The sequence below is a fragment of the Piliocolobus tephrosceles genome, chromosome 11 (assembly GCF_002776525.5).
Source record: "Piliocolobus tephrosceles isolate RC106 chromosome 11, ASM277652v3, whole genome shotgun sequence".
Taxonomy (NCBI): Eukaryota; Metazoa; Chordata; class Mammalia; order Primates; family Cercopithecidae; genus Piliocolobus; species Piliocolobus tephrosceles.
Window position 1 is genome coordinate 9,581,355 of NC_045444.1, and position 7,568 is coordinate 9,588,922.

A 7,568-nucleotide genomic window follows, 5' to 3' on the forward strand; every position below is an offset into this window, starting at 1 on the left:
GCCTTTAAAAATTATGCCAAATCTACTCTGCCTATACTGTGGAAATCAAACAAAACCTGGATGACTGACAGTATATCTGTTTAGAGCATGCTTTAATGAATATTTTAAGCCCACTGTTGAGACCTACTGCTCAGAAATAAGGATTCCTTTTGCTTACTGACAATGCATCTAGTCACCCAAGAGCTCTGATGAAGATGTACAAGACTAATGTTGTTTTCACGCCTCCTAACACAACATTCATACTGCAGTCCATGGATGAAGGAGTCACTTCAACTTTCAAGTCTTTGTGTACAAACATATTTTAAAGTCCTAGGAACAGTGACATTCCAACAGCCACCCCAGCACACCCACTGTTCTGTTAAAAAATTATATACGGCTGGGTACAGTGTCTCATACCTGTAATCCCAGCACTTTGGGAGGCCGAGGCGGGCGGATCATCCGAGGTCAGGAGTTCAAGACCAGCCTGACCAACATGGTGAAATCTCTCCTAAAAATACAAAATTAGCTGGGCGTGGTGTCGCATGCCTGTAATTCCAGCTACTTAGGAGGCTGAGGAGAACCCAGGAGGCGGAGGTTGCAGTGAGCTGAGATTGTGCAATTGCATTCCAGCCTGGGTGACAGAATGAAACTCCGTCTCAAAAAAAAAAAAAAGAAAAAGAAAAATTATTTTCATTTGTATTTGTATACATTTATTGAGTGCAAGTATAATTTTGTTACCTGCACAGATTGTGTAGTGGTGAAGTTAGGGCTTTTAGGGTATCCATCACCCAAATAAAGTACATTATACCCATTAAGTAATTTCTCATCATCCACCCACTCCCACCCCACAACTTTTCTGAGTCCCAATTATCTATCATTCCACAGTCTATGTCCACGCATACACATCATTTAGCTCCCACTTAGAAGTGAGAATACAAGGTATTTATTTTCCTGTGTCTGACTTGTTTCACATAAGATAATGCCCTCCAGTTTCATCTGTGTTGCTACAAAAGACATGACTGTATTCTTTTTCATGACTGAATAGTATTCCATTGTGTAAATATACCACATTTACTTTATCCAGTCATCTGCTGATAGACAATTAGGTTGATTCCATATCTTTGCTACTGTGAATAGTGCTGTGATAAACACAGAACTGCAGTTATCTTTTTGATATAATGATTTCTTCTGCTTTCAGGAGATACCTAGTACTAGGATTGCTGGACGGAATGGTAGTTTTATCTTCAGTTCTTTGAGAACTCACCACACTGTTTTCCCCAGAGGCTAAACTAATTTACATTCCCACCACCAGTGTATTATAGTTCCTTTTTCTCTGCATCCTTGCCAACGTCTGTTTTTCGGTTTTTTTGTTTTTGTTTTTTTTGTCTTTTTAATAGTAGTCATTCCAACTGGAATAAGATGGTATCTCCGTGTGATTTTAAGTCACATTTCTCTGATTAATAATGTTGAGCATTTTTTCAAGTGCCTATTGGCCATTTGTATGTCTTCTTTTGAAAAACGTCTATTCGTGTCCTTTGCTCATGTTTTAATGGGATTATTTACCATTTTTTTTTAACTGAGTTCCTTGTAAATTCTGGATATTAGTTCCCATTGGATGTATAGTCTGCAAATATTTTCTCCCACTTTGCAGGCCGTCTACTTACTCTGTTCTTTCTTTCACTGTGCAGAAGCTTTTTAGTTCAACTAAGTCCCGTTTGTCTAGTTTTGTTTTTGTTGCCTACGCTTTCGAGGTTTTAGTCACAAATTTTTTGCCTAGACCAATGGCCAGAAGTTTTCCCTAGGCTTTCTTTTAGTAGTTTGATAACTTCACATCTTACAATTAAGTCCTGAATCCATCTGGAGTAGATTTTTGAGACAAAAGGGTTCTGTTTCATTCTTCTACATGTGGCGATCGATTTTCCCAGCACCATAATTGAAGGAGGGCATCCTTTCCCCAGTCTGTGTTCTTGTCAACTTTGTCAAAGATTAGTTAACTGTAAATATGTGGCTTTATTTCTAGGTTCTCTATTCTGTTCCACCGATGGATGTGGCTGTTTTTATATCAGTACCATGCTGTTTTGGTTATTACAGGCTTGTGGTATAAGTTGATGTCAGATAATGTGGTGCCTACAGCTTTGTTCCTTTTGCTTAGGATTGCTTTGGGTATTCGGGCTTTTTGGTTTCACATGAACTTTAGAATTGCTTTTGCTAGTTCTGTGAATAATTTTTTTGTTTTTTTTTTTTTTGTTTTGTTTGTTTTGAGACAGAGACTCACTCCATTGCCCAGGATAAAGTGCAGCAGCACGACTTTGGCTTACTGCAGCCTCCATCTCTTGGGTTCAAGCGATTCTCCTGCCTCAGCCTCCCAAGCTGGGACTACTGCCACCACATCCCACTAATTTTTGTATTTTTAGTACAGACAGGGTTTCACCATGTTGGCCAGGCTGGTCTCGAACTCCTGACCTCAGGTAATCCACCTGCCTTTGCCTCCCAAAGTGCTAGCATTACAGGCATGAGCCACTCCACCCAACTGACGTTGGTATTTTGATTGCCTTCAATCCATAGATTGCTTTGGGTAGTGTATTAGGCTATTCTTGCACAGCTCTAAAGAAATACCTTAGACTAGCTAATTTACAAAGAACAGAGGTTTAATTGGCTCACAGTTCTGCAGGCTGTACAGGAAGCATGATGCTGGCACCTGCTTGGCCTCTGGCGAGGCCTCATGACGTAAGGCAAAGCGGGAGCAAGGACATCACTTGGCAAGAGCAGGAGCAAGAGAGAGAGTGGAGAGATGTCACACATTTTTAAACAACCAGATCTCACATGAACTTCCTCATCATCAAGGGGATGGTGCTAAGCCATTCAGGAGGGACCCACCCCCATGATCCAGTCCCCTCCCACCAGGCCCCACTCCAACACTGGGGATTGCATTTCAACACGAGATTTGCAGGAGACAAATAACCCATATTAGGTTGTATGGTCATTTTGACAAAACTGATCCTTCCAATCAATAAGCATGGGATGTTTTTCCATTTGTCTGTGTCATCTACAATTTCTTACATCAGGGCTTTGTAGTTCTCCTTATAGAGATCTGTCACCTCCTTGGTTAAATACGTTTCTAGGTGGATTTTTTCTTTCTTTGAAGATAGCTTTCTTGATTTGGTTTTCAGTTGGATCATTATTGGTGTATGGAAATGCTCCTCATTTTTGTACATTGATTTTGTATTGACACTTTACTGGATTATTTGTCAAATTTAAGAGGTTTTTGGTGGCATCTTTAGGTTTTTCTAAAAGTAAGAGAGATCATGTCATCAGGGAATAGAGTATTTTGACTTTTCCAATTTGGATGCTTCCATCAAGTCTCATTAATTTAAGAAATACAGCCAGGCACAGTGGCTCATGCCTGTAATCTCAACATTTTGGGAGGCCCAGGTAGGAGGGCCATCTGAGGCCAAGACTTTGCAACCAGCCTGAGCAATACAGTGAGATGCTAACTCTAAAAATAAAAAAATTAGGCTAGCCTGCGCCAGGCTCAGATGTTTTTTCAGCATTTCTTGGCAACAAATAATTTTTAATTAAGGTATATACATTGCTTTTTACAATGTCATTGCACACATAACAACTACAGTACATTGTACATAACTTTATATGCACTGTGAAACTAAAAAAAGAAAAACAAAAGAAATACATTTTGTAAGGCTATAACTACCATAGACAGTAATCCGATTCTTCTGATAGATCTGAGCAAAGTAAATTGAAAACCTTCTGGAAAGGATTCATCATTCTAGATGCCATTAAGAAGACTGATGATTTATGGGAGGACGTCAAAATACCAACATTAACAGGAATGTGGAAGAAGCTGATTCCAGCCCTCATGGATGACTTTGAGGGGTTCAACACTTCAGTGGAGGAACTAACTGCAGATGTGATGGAAACAGCAAGAGAACTACAATTAGAAGTGGAGCTAAAACTTGAATGGATGAAAAGTTGCTTCTTATGGATGAGGAAACGAAGTGGCTTTTTTCTTATTTTTTTTTTTTTTTTGAGACAGGGTCTTGCTCTGTTGCACAGGCTGGTGTGCAGTGTCACAGCTCACTGCAGCCCTGACCTCCCCGGCTCAAGCAATCCTCCTGCTTCAGTTTCCCAAATCACCATGCCCGGCCAACCTTTATATTTTTTTTTAATGAGATTTTGCCATGTTGCCCACGCTGTTCTTGAATTCCTTGGTGCAAGCAATCCTCCTGCTTCAGTCTCCCAAACAGCTGGGATTATAAGCGTGACCCTGTTACACCTAGACAGAAAGTGGCTTCTTGAGACGGAATCTACTCCTAGTGAAGATGATGTGAATATTATCGAAGTGGCAACAAAGGACTCAGAATATTACAAAAACTTAGTTGATAAAGCAACGATAAGCAACTTAGATGATAGTTGATAAGCAATTAGTTGATAAAGGGTTTGAAAGGACTGACTCCAATTTTGAAAAATGTACTATGGTGAGAAAATGTTATCCAATAGTATCACATGCTAAAGTGAAATCTTTCGTGAAAGGAAGAGTCCATCGATCCAGCAAACTTCACTAATGTCTTATTTTAAGAAATTGCCTCAGCCATCCCAAACTTCAACAACCACCTCTTATCAACCACCCTTACTAGTCAGCAGCCATCAGCATGGAGGCAAGACCCACCACCAGCAAAAAGATTACAACTCTCTAAAGGCTCAAATGTTCTTTAGCAATTTTTAGCAATAAACAATTTTTTAATTAAGGTATATACATTTTTTAGACATAATGCCATTGCACACAATAGACTACAGTATATTGCAAACATAACTTTATATGCACTGTGAAACTAAAAACTTTATGTGACTCACTTATTTTGCTTTATTGTAGTGGTCTAGAACCAAAGCCACAATCTCTCTAAGGTATGTTTGTACATATATTTATAGATAAAGCAAATACGGCAAGATACCAACAAACATTTTATCTAGAGGGTCATGATACAAGTGGTTTACTACTAGCAGATTTTCTGCATGCTCGAAATTGTTTGAAAATAAAAAGTGAGAGGTGGGGGGAAATAGCTCCAATTCTACAGGGAAAGAGAAAATCAACCTGAAACCAATGCTGTAAGAAATGCAGAGTATCAAACATGACTTTATTTTAATACAGCACCTATTAGTTTACCCCTGTGGTACCAATAAAGTAAACGAGAAACAAAACCTCCACCTAAAACACTGCTTAAAAGACTCAATCTCTAATGCAATCCAATTCTTTAAGATAAGTCTTTAACAGCTAGTTTCTCAAAACAGGCACATGGATAACACCAGATACAACATAATTCAATAAGATTCAACATGTTTATATTTTAACCAAACAACAAATCAATCTGTAAACCATCCACGTTAACTTTGTAATTTCACCTTTTCTCCACAGAGATTGCAAGATCACAAATTTTCTTCAACTTGATAATATACTAGGAAAATTACAGACTAGTATAACTGGGCATCAATAGATTTGTTAAACATTTGCAATTATGCACAAAGCTTCAATTACTCAAGGAAATGTATCGACTTTTTTTCAGTACAGAACTCTGGCTCCTTATTTTTTCCTCTCACCATAGTTTAAAAAAATACAAAACTCATGCTAAAATGAGAATTTTCAGTTAGCTTATAAACACTGATTAGTAGCACTCCATACAAATGAAAAAAGAATCACACCATCAAACTTTCTACGGTATTAAAATTTGACATCGAACTAAAAAACATTGCATAAGACAACGAACAAATCACTAAATTGCCACATAATCCAGCAACAAATTTTGCAACAAGGAAATCTCAAGCAAATAACCCAACTGTGAGTTCCCTTTGGGCATCAAGGTCAAACTACAAAAGTAAATTTGTAACTTTTCAAGATCTATGCTGTTTTACTAAATGTATTTCTTTTTTGTAAGAGAGTAATTTTTTCTGTCCAGTACTAGTACGCAAAAAGTAAAGGTATCTGAAGCCATCCTTTAAATTTTTTTTTTAAAGCCAAGAAAATGGTTTGGCAAAAGACATCGAAGATCTTACGTTAAGGAAAACTAAACTGTGTCTGTCTATGTGTTTAGAATTTATCCCATTAAAGAAACTGCCTAGTTAGTCTCATTTTCTAAACGTATTTATTTTTGCAAGAAATACCGTCTTACAAAAAGACATCTGCATATTCGAACCAAGACTTCCTGTATTACTAGCTTCATGACCTTGGACAAATGCCTTAATCTCTCTGGGCCTCAAGTTTTCATCTGTAAAATGGGGCGATATGCCCACTTTATTGGGCTGGGAAGATGAAGAGAAATAAGGCATGACAACTGCCGGGCGCAGACTAAGGGCACCCTAAGTGCTACCTAAATATTCCGTGAAAAGGGGGAAACAACATTACATCAAAAGATTACCACACTGTGACAGTGCAAAGACAAGCACTTTTTCGTTCACTGCATGTACCATTTCTGCTTCATCGCCAAGACCAGCTGCAACCTTCCTTCTAAAATCTCTGCAGGGTACGTGTCTGACAGCTAACAGCCCAGCAGCCTACTTCGCGCTGACCGGGGCTTCAGGACTGGATGCAGGGGGCCCAAGGTCCGCCCTCCCTCAGTTAGGCAATCACCCAGCGAAATCTCCGCCCCTGGAGCGGCGCTTAGGCCGCCGCCAGCCCCCTCCCAGCGCCCAGCCCGCGGCCCCCGACACACACACACTCGCGCACACACAAACACACACACACACACACACACACACACACACACGCGCGCGCGCGCACGCACACACGCACGTACCGGCAGCTCCGCAGGGACGTAGAGAGCCGCAGGCCCAAGGAGGGGCCGCCCCCGCCGAGCCCGCCCCTCCGCCCCAGCGCGGCCTGTCACCGCGGCCCCCGGTCGGGGGCGGCCGCGGGGCCCCCGGGGGCCGGAGGGGCGCGCGAGGAGTCAGGCGCGGGCCTCGGGGCCAGGCCCGTCCCTCTTTCACATGAAGCCCGGGCCGAGCGGGGTGGCGGGCGCGTCAATCCTCGCGGCCGGCCGGGTCCTCCTGGCGCTCCTCCGTGCTTCTCGCCGCTGCAACCCCGAGGCCCGCGGGGAGTCGGGCAGGAAAAGGGGAAGCCGCGGGCCCGCGTCGCCAGAGACCGGAGAAGAGGCGGGAGTGGCGACTCCGCGGACAGGGGAGCCGAGCTTCCTGGTCGTAGTCTTCGTCGCCGCCGCGGGCCGTGCAATCCCCGAACGCTGCGCCCAACGGCCGCGGCACCCTAGTCAAGCGCCGCCGCTGAGGGCAGGCAGCCCGGCCGCCACTACACACGGACTCGTGACGTCGGGCGTAGCGCGGCGCACGTCACGGCCGCTCGCTCCTGCGCGCGCACCCCTCCGCCCGCCGATAGCGGAACCCGTCGCGGGCGCGCGCTCGGCTCAAGGGAGTGGGTCGGCGCCTGCGCAGAGGCCCGCCACGCCCACACACACGCCCCGGCCCCCACCGGCCTGACGGCGCGGGGATTCCCAGTCCTGGCTCCGCCCCGGCCTCGGCCCCGCCCCATGGCCTCGGGCAGCCTGCGCTGTTCCGTGTGCGCGGCGCAT

At 43.4% G+C, this 7,568-nt stretch overlaps 1 protein-coding gene across 1 annotated transcript in view; it reads right to left on the reverse strand.

Annotated features, from left to right (window-relative positions):
* MAP3K2 (mitogen-activated protein kinase kinase kinase 2) overlaps positions 1 to 7,358 on the reverse strand; it is a 97,704-nt gene extending 90,346 nt beyond the window's left edge. The window contains exon 1 of the mRNA XM_023225593.3: positions 6,783 to 7,358. The gene's annotated coding sequence lies outside the window, so the exon portion shown is untranslated. The remainder of the gene's footprint in view (positions 1 to 6,782) is intronic.
* Between the last annotated feature and the right edge of the window lie 210 nt (positions 7,359 to 7,568).